The 22,372-nt window shown below is 37.0% G+C and overlaps 6 non-coding genes across 6 annotated transcripts; all 6 read right to left on the bottom strand.

Moving 5' to 3' along the window:
- Positions 1-1,607: 1,607 nt before the first annotated feature.
- TRNAQ-CUG (transfer RNA glutamine (anticodon CUG)) lies at positions 1,608-1,679 on the bottom strand. The gene has a single exon. It is a non-coding gene; the product is annotated as a tRNA-Gln (tRNA).
- Positions 1,680-3,491: 1,812 nt separating this feature from the next.
- TRNAQ-CUG (transfer RNA glutamine (anticodon CUG)) lies at positions 3,492-3,563 on the bottom strand. Its single transcript has one exon. It is a non-coding gene; the product is annotated as a tRNA-Gln (tRNA).
- Positions 3,564-5,373: 1,810 nt separating this feature from the next.
- Positions 5,374-5,445, bottom strand: TRNAQ-CUG (transfer RNA glutamine (anticodon CUG)). Its single transcript has one exon. It is a non-coding gene; the product is annotated as a tRNA-Gln (tRNA).
- A 1,814-nt stretch (positions 5,446-7,259) lies between these two features.
- TRNAQ-CUG (transfer RNA glutamine (anticodon CUG)) lies at positions 7,260-7,331 on the bottom strand. The gene has a single exon. It is a non-coding gene; the product is annotated as a tRNA-Gln (tRNA).
- Positions 7,332-16,204: 8,873 nt separating this feature from the next.
- TRNAQ-CUG (transfer RNA glutamine (anticodon CUG)) lies at positions 16,205-16,276 on the bottom strand. The gene has a single exon. It is a non-coding gene; the product is annotated as a tRNA-Gln (tRNA).
- A 5,815-nt stretch (positions 16,277-22,091) lies between these two features.
- On the bottom strand, positions 22,092-22,163 carry TRNAQ-CUG (transfer RNA glutamine (anticodon CUG)). The gene has a single exon. It is a non-coding gene; the product is annotated as a tRNA-Gln (tRNA).
- Between the last annotated feature and the right edge of the window lie 209 nt (positions 22,164-22,372).

Raw genomic sequence — 22,372 nt, 5'->3', positions numbered from 1 at the left:
TATCACGTGTCCAGACTTTATTCCAGATATAATAATTATTGTAGTATTCATGGGGAATCTGGATATGGGGAATACCAGTAGCTGCTTGAAATAATTAATAGCAACTGGCTCAGATAGCCACAATACCAGTGGCAATATTTGTAATAAATAAGGGAATTAATGATGGTTGCAGGGTTTTTCTAGAGTGTCCTTTAAAAATACTTATTGTTTTGACATTATTCACAGTATCAGGACCTTAGATACCCCCCCCTTTTTGTCATCCATGTGAGAAGTTCATGTTATCCAATCCTACATACAGTTATTATACTACATCCATTGCTCTCCAATTGAAAATCTATGATATAAATAAATGAAGCAGAAAATTCAGGCACAGTGAATCAGCTTTTATTCTGTTTATAATATTGAATTTATTCATTAAATTCACACAAATCCATAAAACACACTTTTTCCATTTATGTTTCTCAATTGCTAACAATTTTTAAGATAGTATTAATAAAAGTTAGATTTTAACATGATATGTTCACAATAAGAGTAAATGTAAAATCTCTTCTTCTTTTCTAAGTGCGCCAACAAAAGAGACAATCTTTTTCTGTCCTGTGTTGTTATGTATAAAAAAGAAAAGTTTTTGTCAATCAAGGACTTAAACTGAAGGTACTAAAATGCACCTGGTGCCACCGAGATTTGAACTCAATTTACTGGATTCAGAGTACAGAGTGCTAACCATAACACCATGGAATCTCCCTTCTAATAACACATATAAAACTTTCTCTCAGAGTGTAAGATCTTAATTTCTACAAGATACAGAAATATTCATTCAGAGAGATATGTACTACATTGTATTTACAAATAAAACCATTAGGACCTACCAATTTGTATATACAGATTATTGGTTTCAGAGTCCAGAATTGTTAACAGTACACCATGAAAGCTCATTCATAAGGTGGCATGTAAAAAATGTTCTCACAGTATAAGATTCTTAGAGGTTACATTTTATTGGAATTATATTACAGATAAACCTGTCTCTCAGTGTGTATGATTCTTAATTTATGCAATTTATAGATATTTTCTTTCTCAGAGATATGAACTGCATAATACTTACAAAAAAACAATAGGACCTACCAAGATGTAAATACAAATCATGGATTCAGAGTCCAAAATGGTTACAAATACACCAGGAAACCTCATTCATGAGGAAGCATTTAAACAGTTTTTATTAGAATGTACTCTCAGAGAAATATAAACTGAACGGTACTTACAAAAAACCAATAGGACCTACCAAGATTTAAATACAGATCACTGGATTCAAAGATCAGAGTGGTTACCAATACACCAAGAAACCTCATTCACGAGGGAGAGCTAAACATTTTTTTATAAAATGTTAGATTCTTAGAAGACACATTTTATTGCAATTATTGTACATATATTTACATCAACGCTTATTTGGGTTATATAGTAAAATTCATATAATTACATACATTTCTATAACTACCTTTTTTAGCTTTTCGTACATATTTACAAAAATCAGTGATTTAAAAAAATGATTATATGTATGAAAAAGAAGACCTTCTGTCAATCAAGAACTTAAACTGAAGGTACTAAAACACATCAGGTCCCACTGAGATTTGAACTCGGATCGCTGAATTCAGAGTCCAGAGTGCTAACCATTACACCATGGAACCTCTCTTCTAACACCACATATACATCTTTCTCTTAGAGTGTGAGATCTTATTTTCTACAAGTTACAGGAATAATAATCATAGAGATAAGTATTACATTGTATTTACAAAAAAAGCCATTAGGACCTACCAAATTTTTATACAGATTATAGGTTTCAGAGTCCAGAATTGTTAACAGTACACAATGAAACCTCATTCATATGGTAGCATGTACATTTTTTTGTCAGAGTATAAGATTCTTAGTGGATACATTTTATTGGAATTAAATGAAAGATAAACCTGTCTCTCAGTGTGTAAGATTCTTAATTTATGCAATTTATAGATATTTTCTTTCTCAGAGATATTAACTGTATTGTACTTACAACAAAACCAATAGAACCTACCAAGATGTAAATATAGATCATGGATTCAGAGTCCAAAATGTTTATCAATACACCATGAAACCTCATCCATTAGGGAGCATCTAAATATTTTTATAAGAATGTACTCTCAGAGAGATATGAACTGAATGGTACTTACAAAAAACCAATAGGACCTACCAAGATTTAAATACAGATCACTGTATTCAAAGATCAGAGTGGAGTGGTTACCAATACACCAAGAAACCACATTCATTAGGGAACATCTAAACATTTTTTTTCTAAAATGTTAGATTCTTAGAAGACACATTTTATTGAAGTTATTGTACATATATTAACATCAATGCTTATTTGGATTACACAGTAAAATTCATATAATTACAAACATTTCTATAACTACCTTTTTTTTAGATTTTAGTACATATTTACAATAATCAGTGATTTAAAAAATGTATTATATGTATAAAAAAAAAGTTTTTATCAATCAAGGACTTAAACTGAAGTTACTAAAATGCACCTGTTCCCACCGAGATTTGAACTCAATTTACTGGATTCAGAGTACAGAGTGCTAACCATAACACCATGGAATCTCCCTTCTAATAACACATATAAAACTTTCTCTCGGAGTGTAAGATCTTAATTTCTACAAGATACAGAAATATTCATTCAGAGAGATATGTACTACATTGTATTTACAAATAAAACCATTAGGACCTACCAATTTGTATATACAGATTATTGGTTTCAGAGTCCAGAATTGTTAACAGTACACCATGAAAGCTCATTCATATGGTGGCATGTAAAAATTTTTCTCACAGTATAAGATTCTTAGAGGTTACATTTTATTGGAATTATATTACAGATAAACCTGTCTCTCAGTGTGTATGATTCTTAATTTATGCAATTTATAGATATTTTCTTTCTCAGAGATATGAACTGCATAATACTTACAAAAAAACAATAGGACCTACCAAGATGTAAATACAAATCATGGATTCAGAGTCCAAAATGGTTACAAATACACCAGGAAACCTCATTCATGAGGAAGCATTTAAACAGTTTTTATTAGAATGTACTCTCAGAGAAATATAAACTGAATGGTACTTACAAAAAACCAATAGGACCTACCAAGATTTAAATACAGATCACTGGATTCAAAGATCAGAGTGGTTACCAATACACCAAGAAACCTCATTTACGAGGGAGAGCTAAACATTTTTTTATAAAATGTTAGATTCTTAGAAGACACATTTTATTGCAATTATTGGACATATATTTACATCAACGCTTATTTGGGTTATATAGTAAAATTCATATAATTACATACATTTCTATAATTACCTTTTTTAGCTTTTCGTACATATTTACAAAAATCAGTGATTTAAAAAAATTATATGTATGAAAAAGAAGACTTTCTGTCAATCAGGAACTTAAACTGAAGGTACTAAAACACATCAGGTCCCACCGAGATTTGAACTCGGATCGCTGGATTCAGAGTCCAGAGTGCTAACCATTACACCATGGTACCTCTCTTCTAACACCAAATATACAACTTTCTCTTAGAGTGTGAGATCTTATTTTCTACAAGTTACAGGAATAATAATCAGAGAGATAAGTATTACATTGTATTTACAAAAAAAGCCATTAGGACCTACCAAATTTTTATACAGATTATAGGTTTCAGAGTCCAGAATTGTTAACAGTACACAATGAAACCTCATTCATATGGTAGCATGTACATTTTTGGTCAGAGTATAAGATTCTTTGTGGATACATTTTATTGGAATTAAATGACAGATAAACCTGTCTCTCAGTGTGTAAGATTCTTAATTTATGCAATTTATAGATATTTTCTTTCTCAGAGATATTAACTGTATTATACTTACAACAAAACCAATAGAAGCTACCAAGATGTAAATATAGATCATGGATTCAGAGTCCAAAATGTTTACCAATACACCATGAAGCCTCATCCATTAGGGAGCATCTAAATATTTTTATAAGAATGTACTCTCAGAGAGATATGAACTGAATGGTACTTACAAAAAACCAATAGGACCTACCAAGATTTAAATACAGATCACTGTATTCAAAGATCAGAGTGGAGTGGTTACTAATACACCAAGAAACCACATTCATTAGGGAACATCTAAAAAAAATTCTAAAATGTTAGATTCTTAGAAGACACATTTTATTGAAGTTATTGTACATATATTAACATCAATGCTTATTTGGATTACACAGTAAAATTCATATAATTACAAACATTTCTATAACTACCTTTTTTTAGATTTTAATACATATTTACAATAATCAGTGATTTATAAAATGTATTATATGTATAAAAAAGAAAAGTTTTTGTCAATCAAGGACTTAAACTGAAGGTACTAAAATGCACCTGGTGCCACCGAGATTTGAACTCAATTTACTGGATTCAGAGTACAGAGTGCTAACCATAACACCATGGAATCTCCCTTCTAATAACACATATAAAACTTTCTCTCAGAGTGTAAGATCTTAATTTCTACAAGATACAGAAATATTCATTCAGAGAGATATGTACTACATTGTATTTACAAATAAAACCATTAGGACCTACCAATTTGTATATACAGATTATTGGTTTCAGAGTCCAGAATTGTTAACAGTACACCATGAAAGCTCATTCATATGGTGGCATGTAAAAAATGTTCTCACAGTGTAAGATTCTTAGAGGTTACATTTTATTGGAATTATATTACAGATAAACCTGTCTCTCAGTATGTATGATTCTTAATTTATGCAATTTATAGATATTTTCTTTCTCAGAGATATGAACTGCATAATACTTACAAAAAAACAATAGGACCTACCAAGATGTTAATACAAATCATGGATTCAGTCTAAAATGGTTACAAATACACCAGGAAACCTCATTCATGAGGAAGCATTTAAACAGTTTTTATTAGAATGTACTCTCAGAGAAATATAAACTGAACGGTACTTACAAAAAACCAATAGGACCTACCAAGATTTAAATACAGATCACTGGATTCAAAGATCAGAGTGGTTACCAATACACCAAGAAACCTCATTCACGAGGGAGAGCTAAACATTTTTTTCTAAAATGTTAGATTCTTAGAAGACACATTTTATTGCAGTAATTGTACATATATTTACATCAACGCTTATTTGGGTTATATAGTAAAATTCATATAATTACATACATTTCTATAACTACCTTTTTTAGCTTTTCGTACATATTTACAAAATTCAGTGATTTAAAAAAATTATTATATGTATGAAAAAGAAGACTTTCTGTCAATCAGGAACTTAAACTGAAGGTACTGAAACATATCAGGTCCCACCGAGTTTCGAACTCGAATAGCTGGATTCAGAGTCCAGAGTGCTAACCATTACACCATGGAACCTCTCTTCTAACACCACATATACAACTTTCTCTTAGAGTGTGAGATCTTATTTTCTACAAGTTACAGGAATAATAATCATAGAGATAAGTATTACATTGTATTTACAAAAAAAGCCATTAGGACCTACCAAATTTTTATACAGATTATAGGTTTCAGAGTCCAGAATTGTTAACAGTACACAATGAAACCTCATTCATATGGTAGCATGTACATTTTTTTTGTCAGAGTATAAGATTCTTAGTGGATACATTTTATTGGAATTAAATGACAGATAAACCTGTCTCTCAGTGTGTAAGATTCTTAATTTATGCAATTTATAGATATTTTCTTTCTCAGAGATATTAACTGTATTGTACTTACAACAAAACCAATAGAACCTACCAAGATGTAAATATAGATCATGGATTCAGAGTCCAAAATGTTTATCAATACACCATGAAACCTCATCCATTAGGGAGCATCTAAATATTTTTATAAGAATGTACTCTCAGAGAGATATGAACTGAATGGTACTTACAAAAAACCAATAGGACCTACCAAGATTTAAATACAGATCACTGTATTCAAAGATCAGAGTGGAGTGGTTACCAATACTCCAAGAAACCACATTCATTAGGGAACATCTAAACATTTTTTTTCTAAAATGTTAGATTCTTAGAAGACACATTTTATTGAAGTTATTGTACATATATTAACATCAATGCTTATTTGGATTACACAGTAAAATTCATATAATTACAAACATTTCTATAACTACCTTTTTTTTAGATTTTAGTACATATTTACAATAATCAGTGATTTAAAAAATGTATTATATGTATAAAAAAAAAGTTTTTATCAATCAAGGACTTAAACTGAAGTTACTAAAATGCACCTGTTCCCACCGAGATTTGAACTCAATTTGCTGGATTCAGAGTACAGAGTGCTAACCATAACACCATGGAATCTCCCTTCTAATAACACATATAAAACTTTCTCTCGGAGTGTAAGATCTTAATTTCTACAAGATACAGAAATATTCATTCAGAGAGATATGTACTACATTGTATTTACAAATAAAACCATTAGGACCTACCAATTTGTATATACAGATTATTGGTTTCAGAGTCCAGAATTGTTAACAGTACACCATGAAAGCTCATTCATATGGTGGCATGTAAAAATTTTTCTCACAGTATAAGATTCTTAGAGGTTACATTTTATTGGAATTATATTACAGATAAACCTGTCTCTGTGTGTATGATTCTTAATGTATGCAATTTATAGATATTTTCTTTCTCAGAGATATGAACTGCATAATACTTACAAAAAAACAATAGGACCTACCAAGATGTAAATACAAATCATGGATTCAGAGTCCAAAATGGTTACAAATACACCAGGAAACCTCATTCATGAGGAAGCATTTAAACAGTTTTTATTAGAATGTACTCTCAGAGAAATATAAACTGAACGGTACTTACAAAAAACCAATAGGACCTACCAAGATTTAAATACAGATCACTGGATTCAAAGATCAGAGTGGTTACCAATACACCAAGAAACCTCATTCACGAGGGAGAGCTAAACATTTTTTTATAAAATGTTAGATTCTTAGAAGACACATTTTATTGCAATTATTGTACATATATTTACATCAACGCTTATTTGGGTTATATAGTAAAATTCATATAATTACATACATTTCTATAACTACCTTTTTTAGCTTTTCGTACATATTTACAAAAATCAGTGATTTAAAAAAATTATTATATGTATGAAAAAGAAGACTTTCTGTCAATCAGGAACTTAAACTAAAGGTACTAAAACACATCAGGTCCCACCGAGATTTGAACTCGGATCGCTGGATTCAGAGTCCAGAGTGCTAACCATTACACCATGGTACCTCTCTTCTAACACCAAATATACAACTTTCTCTTAGAGTGTGAGATCTTATTTTCTACAAGTTACAGGAATAATAATCAGAGAGATAAGTATAATATTGTATTTACAAAAAAAGCCATTAGGACCTACCAAATTTTTATACAGATTATAGGTTTCAGAGTCCAGAATTGTTAACAGTACACAATGAAACCTCATTCATATGGTAGCATGTACATTTTTTTTGTCAGAGTATAAGATTCTTAGTGGATACATTTTATTGGAATTAAATGACAGATAAACCTGTCTCTCAGTGTGTAAGATTCTTAATTTATGCAATTTATAGATATTTTCTTTCTCAGAGATATTAACTGTATTATACTTACAACAAAACCAATAGAAGCTACCAAGATGTAAATATAGATCATGGATTCAGAGTCCAAAATGTTTACCAATACACCATGAAGCCTCATCCATTAGGGAGCATCTAAATATTTTTATAAGAATGTACTCTCAGAGAGATATGAACTGAATGGTACTTACAAAAAACCAATAGGACCTACCAAGATTTAAATACAGATCACTGTATTCAAAGATCAGAGTGGAGTGGTTACTAATACACCAAGAAACCACATTCATTAGGGAACATCTAAAAAAAAATTCTAAAATGTTAGATTCTTAGAAGACACATTTTATTGAAGTTATTGTACATATATTAACATCAATGCTTATTTGGATTACACAGTAAAATTCATATAATTACAAACATTTCTATAACTACCTTTTTTTAGATTTTAGTACATATTTACAATAATCAGTGATTTATAAAATGTATTATATGTATAAAAAAGAAAAGTTTTTGTCAATCAAGGACTTAAACTGAAGGTACTAAAATGCACCTGGTGCCACCGAGATTTGAACTCAATTTACTGGATTCAGAGTACAGAGTGCTAACCATAACACCATGGAATCTCCCTTCTAATAACACATATAAAACTTTCTCTCAGAGTGTAAGATCTTAATTTCTACAAGATACAGAAATATTCATTCAGAGAGATATGTACTACATTGTATTTACAAATAAAACCATTAGGACCTACCAATTTGTATATACAGATTATTGGTTTCAGAGTCCAGAATTGTTAACAGTACACCATGAAAGCTCATTCATATGGTGGCATGTAAAAAATGTTCTCACAGTGTAAGATTCTTAGAGGTTACATTTTATTGGAATTATATTACAGATAAACCTGTCTCTCAGTATGTATGATTCTTAATTTATGCAATTTATAGATATTTTCTTTCTCAGAGATATGAACTGCATAATACTTACAAAAAACAATAGGACCGGGGGCGTGGCCTGGCTAGCATAGAGGAAGGTCGGGTCTCTGCTGAGCTCTGGCTGGCACTGTATTAAAACCCACTTTTTGACCAGATTTGGAGGCCCACCGACAAGGGACTAGTCCCCTAAGCCCCACCACTACACCCAGCACCTGGAGGAAGAAGCTGCGGAATCGGGGGGGCCCTGCGTTGCCCCCTGCGGATTGCGGCCTACCTCCGCCCCAGAAGCCGGGGCCTCGATTTTGGAGCTGTGCCGGCGTTTCCTGGGACCCGGTTCGGCGACCCTGCTGACTCTCCCACCCACCTGAAAGGCTCTCCCTGGCACTGGGGGACTCACCCACCGGGCGCTGATCCTCGCAGGAGACCAGGGACCGGACGATCGGCTGGAGGTAAGGGCCGAGAAGTGTCTGGCTGGCAGCCGGCGGCCATCTTGCGGTTGGCGCTGCCCGGCCTCTAGACTTTACCTGGCCGATTCCCGACCCCTCCAGGCGCCTGCCCTTCCTCCCCCGTCTCACACAACACTGCTAGCAAGATCTAGCAAGATCTCTTCCCCCGCTGGCGGGGATCGACGACCGGGAGTCCTCCGGTGGGCCTAACTCTCACTGATAAGCGGCGGCCATCTTGGGACTGGCAAAGCACACATCTCACTCCCTGACTGGTGCTGGCTGTAACTAAGGCTCCCTCTTGTGGCGAATACTGGTATAGTCAACTCAGCCACTATACTTTATCTCTATAACCCTGCCTGTTCTCTTATCTCCTGAAGCCAGCACCTACTCCAGAGAAAGGCAGACGGAATAGCTCTAGCGGCTGCGTGCGGCGATTATTATAACCCGCACCCAACACTCAGACCACCACAAACACCACGAGATCAGAGACCAGAAGCACTCCCACTACTCTTGCCGCACCACCCTCGGGACAAAACCAGATCCCTTACCCCTCTGGATTAACAGGCCTGATTGTCATCCCGCCCAGCTCAGATCTGTTCCTGCAATCACACCCTCCGGCTTTATGACCTCAGTGACCTCCACAATGTGAGCGCTCTCTAACCTGTCTGTCGCCACTCATGCTTGTCTAAATAACACGAAATATCCATCAATGTGACTGAGCACCCCTGTTTCACTATTACCAGCCGATTGGACCCTCCCCTGAAGCACGTCTCTCCGAGTACTCTAAGTGCGCTGCTACTGACGAGAAATGGCTCCTACAAAAAAAAAGGAGACAATTCCCCCGAAAGTCGCCTACCCCTCGCGAAAATCTCTCCAAATCTCCCCGCTACAAAATGCTCCTTCCCCCTCCGCCACACTGGACCCCTTGGGATCTAGTGTCCTGTCCACAGCTCTCTCAGTTTCGGGAGTAGACTGCGAGTCGGATGCCCCCCTAACCGTGAGATCCCTCTGCCAGATACTTTCCGCCTTCAAGTCTGAACTCTCTAAAGATCTGACCTCTGCCATCCGTGAGGTCAAAACTGAGCTGATATCTCTGGGAGATAGGACGGATCATTTGGAACGCAAGATGGAGGAATTGGTTACCTCCCACAACGACCTACTCTCATCTCACGATCGCCAACAACAAGATCTAGACCAATTCAAATCTAAATTGGCAGATATGGAGGACAGATCAAGGCGGAACAACATCAAAATTCGAGGCATCCCAGACTCAGTCACCAACTCTGAACTGGAAGCCTACGCCACTGTCCTATTCAAGAAACTCCTCCCAAAGGCGGATCCTTCGGAACTCCTGATTGACCGCATTCACCGCCTCCCCAGACCCCGAACTGTCTCATCCGACCTCCCTAAAGACACCCTCCTTCGAGTCCATTTCTTCCCAGTTAAGGAACGCATTATGAGGGCCGCTAGAGAATCCAAAAATTCAGACACTCTGGGGGGACTTCAGTTGTTCCAAGATTTCTCTGCCGCTACCATAGCAAAGAGACGTGCTTTCACCCCTATCACCCTTGCTTTGAGATCCCACGACATCCACTACCGCTGGGGATTCCCAGTTAAACTGATAGTCTCGTATGAAGACTCGACCTACATAATTTCCTCCCTAGATGCAGGTGTAAAATTATTGATGGACTGGGACATTTCCATCTCGAAGCCGTCTTCATCGTCTCGTGCTGCTAACGTCAGCCATGATTGGACGAACACCTGAATCACTGGACTGCCGAGCTGGGTCTTTTCGGAATCCATGCACCAAAACCTCCGAGTCACGGAGGCTGTAGACCTCCTCCCCCCCTAGCGTGGGGAGTTGAAAATATCCTCATTATGCTCTTTTCTACAAATGCAATGTTGTGCCTTATTATAAGTTTGTTTTCCAGGTCTATAAGTTACGGGGTTACTCCCTCACATGTTGTTCAACTGTTGTTATATCTTAAGGGGCGACACTTTGCCCAGTTATTTACTGACACATACTAATTACCTGCCTATGCCCTAGGGTGCATATGTTTCCTAATTAGAGAAGCCTTCAATAGATGCCTATGCCCTAAGGTTACTTTCTCAGAAGTTGTTTTGGAGTGGCGGCGCAGGTTAATCCAGCCCGCCTTCACCTTTTTCTGCACTACTGCATTCCCCAGAATTTTTTTTCCCTTCCCCTGCAGTAGTCATGCAGGTCCAATATACCGGACCTTTTCTTTTCGTTGTTTACCTCTTCCTCTCCTGTTTTAAACCCGACCCATCCACTTCCCGCATGCTCCCCTCCTCCTCAAGCTCCAGACTTGAATCATATCCCTGGCTACCAGTGCCTATTAGCACTCGGAGCAGATACGCTCCAATAGATCTCCATAGACCCCTCTTTCTCATGTCTAATATAGACTTTCAATGTTGAACCTTATATCTCTCAATGTCAAGGGACTGAACTCTCCCAACAAACGTAGGCTGGCCCTCTCCTTCTTCCACCAGCAAAAAGCTGATGTCGTAGCTTTACAAGAAACCCACTTCTCTTCTGTTAATCCCCCCCTCTTTAAAGACAGCCATTTCCCAGTGGGGTACTATGCTAATGGCCCATCCAAAAGAAACGGAGTAGCCATCCTTTTTAACAAAAATGTCTCCTTTTCCCTACACTCTCAACTTTCAGACAAAAATGGCCGATATATTATCATAACTGGCCTCCTCAATGACAAACCGGTTACCCTGGTATCCCTATACGCTCCTAACTCTAACCAGGTCCCCTTTTTGCGAAAATTATTCCTCAATATACGGAATGCTCTAAGGGGATCTTTGGTAGTTTTGGGGGACTTTAACCTTGTTCTAGACCCTAAATTGGACAAGTCCCGCCAATTCCCCCAGCCTGTTCCAACCACTATCTCTGGCCCCTCCCTAGCCTTCCGCAACCTGCTTGCAGAATTCGATTTATACGATGTCTGGAGGACACAATTCCCCTCAGGTCGAGAATACACATTTCACTCCCTTGTCCATAACTCCTACTCCAGAATAGACCTGATTCTATGTGATAAATGGTCTCTCCAGAGAACTAATAACGTAGATATCTTACCAATCACATGGTCGGACCACGCCCCAGTTCTCTGGAAATGGAACCTTCAGGGCAACTACAACCCTCCCCGACAATGGCGCCTTTATCCCTACCTTCTAAATAACCCTTTGTCTAAAAAAATAATCTCTGACTCTATTGACTCCTATTTAACCACTAATTCTCCCCAAGATACCTCTCCTATCAATCACTGGTGTGCTTTTAAAGCCGTCACCCGTGGAGCCGCCATTCAGGCCGGAGCCACTCTCAAAAAACAAGCCCTTCAAAAGCAGAAGACTCTGGAGGCTGACCTGTTAGACCTTGAGACTAAGAATAGGGCCCATCCCTCCAAAACACTTAAAACTGAGATCTCTAATGTCCGAGGACAACTACAAAAGCTACTCCTCGCACGCACCCAAGCGGCCTTGAATAGAATGCGCCACAAGTTTTACCTGCTAGGAAATAAAACTGGCAAAATGCTTGCGCGCAAACTCCGCGTTCAGCAAGCCAGAAATAGAATTAAATGTATTTATTCTCCCACCAAACAAAAGATCTTGAACCCAAAAGATATAACGAACCAATTTGCAAGCTATTACGCCAAATTATACAACTTAGCAACTGACCCGTCCACCCCACAACCCTCCCCTCCGTCTATCTCGTCCTTCCTAGATGACCTTTCCCTCCCTACTCTTACGCAGGACCAGCTCTCTTCTCTGAATGCCCCTTGGTCGGCGGATGAAATCTCTACAACTATTAGATCCACACCCAGGAATAAAGCCCCCGGCCCAGACGGCTTTGTCTCTGACTTCTATACTACTTTCCATGACGTCCTTTCTCCCCTCCTGACCTCGCTATACAATACATTCTCAGATCGAGGCTCCCTTCCCCCAGAACTCTTAGAAGCGCGTATTGTTACTATTCCTAAGCCCGGCAAAGACCCCGCCCACGTACACAACTACCGACCAATAGCGCTACTAAACTGCGACATCAAACTATACGCCAAAATGATTGCAACACGCATTAACAAATTCCTACCCTCACTGATACACCCGGATCAGACTGGCTTCGTCCCTGGGAGACAAGCGTCTGACAACACACGTCGGGTCTTCAACCTGATAGACTCCCTATCTGAAGACCAGGGCCTTCTCTTGCTTTCGTTAGACGCAGAGAAGGCTTTTGACAGATTAAACTGGACATACATGCGCCAAACCCTCCTTAGATTCGGATTTAGGGATCGTATTCTTTCCTCTATTTTAGCGTTATACAGCTTCCCCACGGCCCGGGTGTTCAATGGAGGCTTCCTATCCGACCCTTTCCCTATTACAAATGGCACCAGGCAAGGCTGTCCCCTATCCCCCCTGATCTTCGTCCTATCAATTGAACCCCTAGCAGCTAAAATAAGAGACAATCCCAACATTCCGGCGATTCAGTTCGGTTCATCCCTCCATAAACTGAGCCTCTTTGCAGACGATGTCCTCCTATTTATCTCCAACCCCACTACAACTCTTCCAGTCTTACACTCTGTCCTAGAAGCCTTCAGCCTCGCTTCTTACTATAAACTAAACACTACTAAAACGGACGCCCTCCCCTTCAATTTATCTCACTCCACCCCAGCACTCCAAACTACCTTTCCATATAACTGGCGAACTCATACAATTAAATACCTGGGTATCAACATCCCTATCTCCACTACAGACGCCTTCTCTGCCAACTTAACCCCCTTGATGAAGTCATTAGAAGCACTTACGAAAGCCTGGTCATCCTATGAGGTCTCTTGGCTGGGACGAATGGCGGCATTTAAAATGTCCCTACTCCCTAAACTAATGTATCTCTTCCGAACTATACCATACCCCTTCCCAAAGAAAGCCATCCAAACTTGTTCCTCTATCATGACTAAGTATATCTGGTCTGCAAAACCACCCTTAATGGCTCTTTCAAGAATGACCTTGCCAAGAGCGTTTGGGGGTCTTAATATACCTAATATTCTTCTATACCAAGAAGCCTCCCTCCTAGCCCCCATTAAATACTATTTCTCAACCCAATTGCACAGTGGTTGGATGGAGCTGGAGCAAATTCGATCAAACCCAATCCCCCTAGCTGACCTTTTCCGTATCCCAAAATCGCTCCGACCTACGCAACCGTCCCTCCTTCCCTCCACGCAAGCTGCTTTACAAACCTGGGACTCCCTATCGACCTCCCTAACATCGCCCATTTCCCATATTTCCCAGATATCCATCACCACATTAGCATCGATGATTCCACATCTCAACCTATCCAAATGGAGACGCGCAGGAGTATTTTCCCTAGGAGACCTCCTCGATGGACTTTCACTAAAATCTTTTTCTACTCTCCAGTCACATTACTCTCTTCCAGCTACAGAACTCTTCCACTATGTGCAAGTAGCACACTCGTGGAAGACGATTCCTCCTACCTACGCAACGCTCCACACATCCTCACATACTCTCTTTTCTCGTCTCTCCTTACCAGATTCCAAAGGCGACATCACATACTGGTATAAACTTCGGATTACCCCTACCTCTCCTTCCAAGTCAAACGCCCAAAAGAAATGGGAACAGGACCTAGGAAAAACCCTATCTCCAAACGACTGGCGTCAAATCTTTTTAACCTCGCACTCCATGTCCCAGTGCCTAAACCACACTGAAATGCATATTAAACTAGTGAACAGACTATACCAAACCCCGGACCGAATACATAAATTCTGGCCCTCTCACAGTAATAAATGCTGGAGACTATGCGGCTCGGTAGGACATGTCTTCCACATATTCTGGTCGTGCCCAAAGATCACTAAATACTGGTTAGATGTATTTGAGCTAATAAACAAAGTTCTGTCCACCCACCTAGCTCCAGACCCAACTCTAGCATTATTACAAGTCGTCCCCGCTTCAATAACGCCACCTGCCAGATATGTCCTGGGCCACATCCTGATAGCCGCTCGAGCAAACCTAGCCCAAATGTGGAAACAATCCACCCCCCCTACCCTGCTAAGAGTTATACATAAGATAAACCACCATTTCCATATGGAGACAGATTCAGCTTCCTCCTCCCCCAACTTCTCTTCCCTCAAAACGCGCTGGCTCGCGTGGCAAACCTTTATTTCCTCGATTGAAGGGTCTCAGTATCTTCATAAATCCACCTCACCCCCACTTAGCCCATTCGGGATCTAAAATACAACACCTATCATCACACCCCCCATTACCTAGGCAGTTACACCTTCCCCTCCCTGTTAAGAGTCGACCCCTACTAGGTCTCCCCCCAATACCATCTTCTAAAGCGTACCTATAACTTCTGCTCAACAGGATTAGGCCACTACTACCTTACTGCAATGTATAGTTTTTCTATATGTCCCAACTTCTCTGTTCTCTGATGTATTATGTATACAAGGCTCCGATGTAACACTCTCCAATTCTAGTCTGGACCCCTATTCTCCCCCCCCCCTCCCTCTTTCTTCTACATCCCTACCATACCGACCCTTACACTGTGTTGATGTATCACCCCCCCTTTTTTCTTCGTTCTGTACCCCATAAAAATGTTTATCTTTTCAATAAAAACTATTGATTAAAAAAAAAAAAAACAATAGGACCTACCAAGATGTTAATACAAATCATGGATTCAGAGTCTAAAATGGTTACAAATACACCAGGAAACCTCATTCATGAGGAAGCATTTAAACAGTTTTTATTAGAATGTACTCTCAGAGAAATATAAACTGAACGGTACTTACAAAAAACCAATAGGACCTACCAAGATTTAAATACAGATCACTGGATTCAAAGATCAGAGTGGTTACCAATACACCAAGAAACCTCATTCACGAGGGAGAGCTAAACATTTTTTTCTAAAATGTTAGATTCTTAGAAGACACATTTTATTGCAGTAATTGTACATATATTTACATCAACGCTTATTTGGGTTATATAGTAAAATGCATATAATTACATACATTTCTATAACTACCTTTTTTAGCTTTTCGTACATATTTACAAAAATCAGTGATTTAAAAAAATTATTATATGTATGAAAAAGAAGACTTTCTGTCAATCAGGAACTTAAACTGAAGGTACTAAAACACATCAGGTCCCACCGAGATTTGAACTCGGATCACTGGATTCAGAGTCCAGAGTGCTAACCATTACACCATAGAACCTCTCTTCTAACACCACATATATAAATTTCTCTTAGAGTGTGAGATCTTATTTTCTACAAGTTACAGGAATAATAATCAGAGAGATAAGTATTACATTGTATTTACAAAAAAAGCCATTAGGACCTACCAAATTTTGATACAGATTATAGGTTTCAGAGTCCAGAATTGTTAACAGTACACAATGAAACCTCATTCATATGGTAGCATGTACATTTTTGGTCAGAGTATAAGATTCTTAGTGGATACATTTTATTGGAATTAAATGACAGATAAACCTGTCTCTCAGTGTGTAAGAGTCTTAATTTATGCAATTTATAGATATTTTCTTTCTCAGAGATATTAACTGTATTGTACTTACAACAAAACCAATATAACCTACCAAGATGTAAATATAGATCATGGATTCAGAGTCCAAAATGTTTACCAATACACCATGAAACCTCATCTATTAGGGAGCATCTAAATATTTTTATAAGAATGTACTCTCAGAGAGATATGAACTGAATGGTACTTACAAAAAACCAATAGGACCTACCAAGATTTAAATACAGATCACTGTATTCAAAGATCAAAGTGGAGTGGTTACCAATACACCAAGAAACCACATTCATTAGGGAACATCTAAACATTTTTTTCTAAAATGTTAGATTCTTAGAAGACACATTTTATTGAAGTTATTGTACATATATTAACATCAATGCTTATTTGGATTACACAGTAAAATTCATATAATTACAAACATTTCTATTACTACCATTTTTTAGATTTTAGTACATATTTACAATAATCAGTGATTTAAAAAAAATGTATTATATGTATAAAAAAAAAGTTTTTATCAATCAAGGACTTGGATTGGACACTCTTTATTATGTGTAGCAAAATAGACCATATAATCAGAATAGTTATTTTAACAGCAAATCAGTTGTAGCAAAGATGGGATGGAGAGGTTTTTTCATAGGCACTTTTCCTCCAACTTATAAGGGTTACAACATTTTAAATGTATGATCAAAGGAGGAAACATCCCCCCATATAATATAATATATATAGAACTCGAGGATGGCATTAATAATATATGACACATATACAAATTAGTTGCAGCATGCTTCTATATGTTTGGTCACTATCACACGTTTTTCACTCAATTTTATTTATTAATACATTTTTTCACATTTGACACTAATGATGTCATTCACGTTTTTCTTCTTTTTAGAGCATCCTAGTTTATCACGTATTTCCAATAATTTTAATGTATACATTTTCCCCTTATTATATACACTTCAGCTTCACTTTTCAAAACTTCACACTCATTTTCACTATTAAAATTATTAAAATTATTAATATTATTCATCTCACAGGAAACTCATCTTTCCTTATCACATCACATACATAATCACATTCATTTTCTTTTACTTTATTCACCACATATTTTTATTATATGTAAATACAATATTTTAATACTATATAAATTTAACTTCTGATCTGGTACAACATAAGAATCACGATTCAGCATATCACAGTTCTCTTAACATCATATATATTATATTCCATTTGAATGCATATAGTGAGCTGGTGGGAACCACCGAAGGGGTCTCCTCCCAATCCATCTTTTCTTTGTCATTTTAATTATCTCTCATAATAACAAGACCAGAAGCCACATCTAAGTGAGAAGAAACTACATTTAAATCTAAGAATCTAGTTTCTACGAGGCTTCAATGTACTTATACAGATTTACAAGAATTACGTCAATACAGACCAGTGATTGGCCTAGACCTACCATGTGACTCAGGACGAGTTACGTTGCGTTCCATCTGGATTGTAATCAAACAAGGAATGCGGTCCATTGCAATCTAAGACGGCCAATAGACCATGTGGTGCGAATTATGATCAGGGATTGGTGGGACGTTTTGTTAAAAACATCCCGGAACGGCCAATCGGGTTTGCCTGGTTAAAGCAATTGCGAAACGTGCACGTCGGCGTTTCAGAGCGGTGCTGACAAGCCCGCTCACACTGATCACAGTGCAGTGAAAAAATGCTCGAATAATTAGAAAAAGGATAGATGAGAGATTAGAGATGGATGTTAATAGTAGGATTTAATGTTATGTAGGGAGTATATAAATGCAGCAACTGTTTAGGTACTATACAGAGCAGTGCAGCCATGATATAGATGTGATATATAGCCAGTTAATGAGGATTAATTACCCTTAGATAATTAATGTGAACAAGGGGTAGCGGATTATAGGCAACCCTTAGGATTTACATTTAGTTATACTTGTGTGATACGGATCGTTCCCCTTATACCCATTGAATATTAACGAAGTAGTACATCCCATTTGCCAACACCAATTAATAATTATACACTAAGATTGAGACATGTGCAAGATGGTTCCAATTTAACCTATTAACATCATTGGGGCACGGCATTATATGGATATGATTTAGTTGAAACATTCGCTGTACACACGGGACATGTCATGCGCTGATTTTTAATTAGCGGCATATACAGACCCGTAATACAATTACATTCATTGGGTAGGGCTTTGTAAATTGCTACCATAAGGTCACACATATAGATTCCTAATTACCGGCATACACAGACCTGCAGTACAATTATACCCACTGATCAGGGCTGTGTAATTAGGGCTGTGGAAATCATTATTATAAGGTCACACATATTGGACCAATATAGCAATTCAGGGTGCCCTGTTAGTAACATTAACAGGTCCATATTACAAATCCATGGATATGTTTCAATTTAAACATCGGCCATGCACATGGGGCATGTCTTGTGTTGATTTTTAATTAACGGTATACACAGACCTGCAGTATAATTATATTCACTGACCAGGGCTGTGCAAATTGCTATAGTAAAGTCACACGTATTCAAACTGATATAGCAATCTGGCGATGCCCATTTAGCAAAACCAATAGGTGCATATCGTAAACCCATTACCACTGCGGCTCCTAATAGACACGGAGCTTACAACTCTGGAGGTTATATATTTTGAGTTCACAAGTTAATGAACATGAGTGCAGTGGCAATTAAAAAGTAAAGTAATTTACACTGTATGGTGAGTTAGGGAATTATCAATTACTTCTGTTTACACAAGCAAGAACTGTAACAACTGTATGAGGGGATAAGCAATATAGCTATCACGTGTCCAGACTTCATTCCAGATATAATAACTATTGTAGTATTCATGGGGAATCTGGATACGGGGAATACCAGTAGCTGTTGTAATAATTAATCAGGTCCATATTACAAATCCATGGATATGTTTCAATATAAACATCGGCCATACACATGGGGCACGTCTTGTGTTGATTTTTAATTAACAGTATACACAGACCTGCAGTACAATTATATTCACTGATCAGGTGCTGTGCAAATTGCTACAGTAAAGTCACACGTATTCAAACTGATATAGCAATCTGGCGATGCCCCTTTAGTAAAACCAATAGGTTCATATTGTAAACCTACTACCACTGCGGCTCCTAATAGACACGGAGCTTACAACTCTGGAGGTTATATATTTTGGGTTCACAAGTTAATGAACATGAGTGCAGTGGCAATTAAAAAGTAAAGTAATTTACACTGTATGGTGAGTTAGGGAATTATCAATTACTTCTGTTTACACAAGCAAGAACTGTAACAACTGTATGAGGGGATAAGCAATATAGCTATCACGTGTCCAGACTTCATTCCAGATATAATAACTATTGTAGTATTCATGGGGAATCTGGATACGGGGAATACCAGTAGCTGCTTGTAATAATTAATCAGGTCCATATTACAAATCCATGGATATGTTTCAATATAAACATCGGCCATACACATGGGGCACGTCTTGTGTTGATTTTTAATTAACGGTATACACAGACCTGCAGTACAATTATATTCACTGATCAGGTGCTGTGCAAATTGCTACAGTAAAGTCACACGTATTCAAACTGATATAGCAATCTGGCGATGCCCCTTTAGTAAAACCAATAGGTTCATATTGTAAACCGACTACCACTGCGGCTCCTAATAGACACGGAGCTTACAACTCTGGAGGTTATATATTTTGGGTTCACAAGTTAATGAACATGAGTGCAGTGGCAATTAAAAAGTAAAGTAATTTACACTGTATGGTGAGTTAGGGAATTATCAATAACTTCTGTTGACACGAGCATGAACTGTAACAACTGTATGAGGGGATAAGCAATATAGCTATCACGTGTCCAGACTTTATTCCAGATATAATAATTATTGTAGTATTCATGGGGAATCTGGATATGGGGAATACCAGTAGCTGCTTGAAATAATTAATAGCAACTGGCTCAGATAGCCACAATACCAGTGGCAATATTTGTAATAAATAAGGGAATTAATGATGGTTGCAGGGTTTTTCTAGAGTGTCCTTTAAAAATACTTATTGTTTTGACATTATTCACAGTATCAGGACCTTAGATACCCCCCCTTTTTGTCATCCATGTGAGAAGTTCATGTTATCCAATCCTACATACAGTTATTATACTACATCCATTGCTCTCCAATTGAAAATCTATTATATAAATAAATGAAGCAGAAAATTCAGGCACAGTGAATCAGCTTTTATTCTGTTTATAATATTGAATTTATTCATTAAATTCACACAAATCCATAAAACACACTTTTTCCATTTATGTTTCTCAATTGCTAACAATTTTTAAGATAGTATTAATAAAAGTTAGATTTTAACATGATATGTTCACAATAAGAGTAAATGTAAAATCTCTTCTTCTTTTCTAAGTGCGCCAACAAAAGAGACAATCTTTTTCTGTTCTGTGTTGTTATGTATAAAAAAGAAAAGTTTTTGTCAATCAAGGACTTAAACTGAAGGTACTAAAATAAACCTGTTCCCACTGAGATTTGAACTCAATTTACTGGATTCAGAGTACAGAGTGCTAACCATAACACCATGGAATCTCCCTTCTAATAACACATATAAAACTTTCTCTCAGAGTGTAAGATCTTAATTTCTACAAGATACAGAAATATTCATTCAGAGAGATATGTACTACATTGTATTTACAAATAAAACCATTAGGACCTACCAATTTGTATATACAGATTATTGGTTTCAGAGTCCAGAATTGTTAACAGTACACCATGAAAGCTCATTCATATGGTGGCATGTAAAAATTTTTCTCACAGTATAAGATTCTTAGAGGTTACATTTTATTGGAATTATATTACAGATAAACCTGTCTCTCAGTGTGTATGATTCTTAATTTATGCAATTTATAGATATTTTTTTTCTCAGAGATATGAACTGCATAATACTTACAAAAAAACAATAGGACCTACCAAGATGTAAATACAAATCATGGATTCAGAGTCCAAAATGGTTACAAATACACCAGGAAACCTCATTCATGAGGAAGCATTTAAACAGTTTTTATTAGAATGTACTCTCAGAGAAATATAAACTGAACGGTACTTACAAAAAACCAATAGGACCTACCAAGATTTAAATACAGATCACTGGATTCAAAGATCAGAGTGGTTACCAATACACCAAGAAACCTCATTCATGAGGGAGAGCTAAACATTTTTTTCTAAACTGTTAGATTCTTAGAAGACACATTTTATTGCAATTATTGTACATATATTTACATCAACGCTTATTTGGGTTATATAGTAAAATTCATATAATTACATACATTTCTATAACTACCTTTTTTAGCTTTTCGTACATATTTACAAAAATCAGTGATTTAAAAATTATTATATGTATGAAAAAGAAGACTTTCTGTCAATCAGGAACTTAAACTGAAGGTACTAAAACACATCAGGTCCCACCGAGATTTGAACTCGGATCGCTGGATTCAGAGTCCAGAGTGCTAACCATTACACCATAGAACCTCTCTTCTAACACCACATATATAAATTTCTCTTAGAGTGTGAGATCTTATTTTCTACAAGTTACAGGAATAATAATCAGAGAGATAAGTATTACATTGTATTTACAAAAAAAGCCATTAGGACCTACCAAATTTTGATACAGATTATAGGTTTCAGAGTCCAGAATTGTTAACAGTACACAATGAAACCTCATTCATATGGTAGCATGT

The sequence above is a fragment of the Pseudophryne corroboree genome, chromosome 11 (genome assembly GCF_028390025.1).
Source record: "Pseudophryne corroboree isolate aPseCor3 chromosome 11, aPseCor3.hap2, whole genome shotgun sequence".
Classification (NCBI taxonomy): domain Eukaryota; kingdom Metazoa; phylum Chordata; class Amphibia; order Anura; family Myobatrachidae; genus Pseudophryne; species Pseudophryne corroboree.
Note: the sequence above shows the minus strand (reverse complement) of the source record. Positions and strands in the feature narration are given on the sequence as shown.